The sequence below is a fragment of the Sinocyclocheilus anshuiensis genome, unplaced genomic scaffold (genome assembly GCF_001515605.1).
Source record: "Sinocyclocheilus anshuiensis isolate Anshui unplaced genomic scaffold, SAMN03320099.WGS_v1.1 scaffold6, whole genome shotgun sequence".
In the NCBI taxonomy this organism is placed as follows: Eukaryota; Metazoa; Chordata; class Actinopteri; order Cypriniformes; family Cyprinidae; genus Sinocyclocheilus; species Sinocyclocheilus anshuiensis.
In genome coordinates this window covers 676,342-677,172 of record NW_015547668.1, presented here as the reverse complement: position 1 = coordinate 677,172, position 831 = coordinate 676,342, and positions in this window count along the sequence as shown.

Genomic DNA, 831 nt, shown 5'->3' with positions numbered 1-831 from the left:
AGTAGTCTAAATGTATTGGTCTATATTTATATATTCTGTGGAAGACGTAGGATCAAGAAATTTTCGTCCAATCAAAATGCTCGGTCCGAGCGTTTTAATATGCTTTGCTACCTGCCTGTCAACATATGTATTAGCATACTTCTGCGCACCCGGTTCGCACAGACAGGATACGTCATCAGCACGTTCACCCACGCTGTGCAGACAGAGCGAGAATGGCAGACAAACATCAACAACCTGATCTTCCTTCCTGGTATTGTAGTACTTTTACTAACTGTTAGGGGTGGGAATGGCAGGGTACCTCACGATACGATATGAATCACGATACATGGCGCACGATACGATAATATCGCGATACAGCGATAATCGATATATTGCTAGACAATTCTATAATGATACATCACGATATCTGTCTAACTATGAAAACAAAATGCCTGTGAAAAGGTTAAGTGCAAGTTTTCTCTCTTTATTCAAGTCCAAACTGTTAGAAAGCAGCACAAATTTTCTGTAAATCAAATTTAACATGCTAAGGAAATTAATCATTTTATTCTTGGACTTACTAAAAGCTTACACTTTTCTTTGTGTGTAAACCAACACATTTAACTGCTTATCAACTTTATATATAGCCTATATATAAACCTGGTACATTTCAAAATTTACCTGGAGTGCTTTCTCAACCTTTCCTCTCATAAAAACGGAGCCCCGCGCACATGACATGCAGGGGGGAAAAAGCCATTCACATCGCGTCTTTTGTGCGCTCAGGTTCGTTATTTCAAATGTAGACGCGCAGCAAGCAAACACACTGCACACTTCTGCGCCGCATTACGGCTCTGA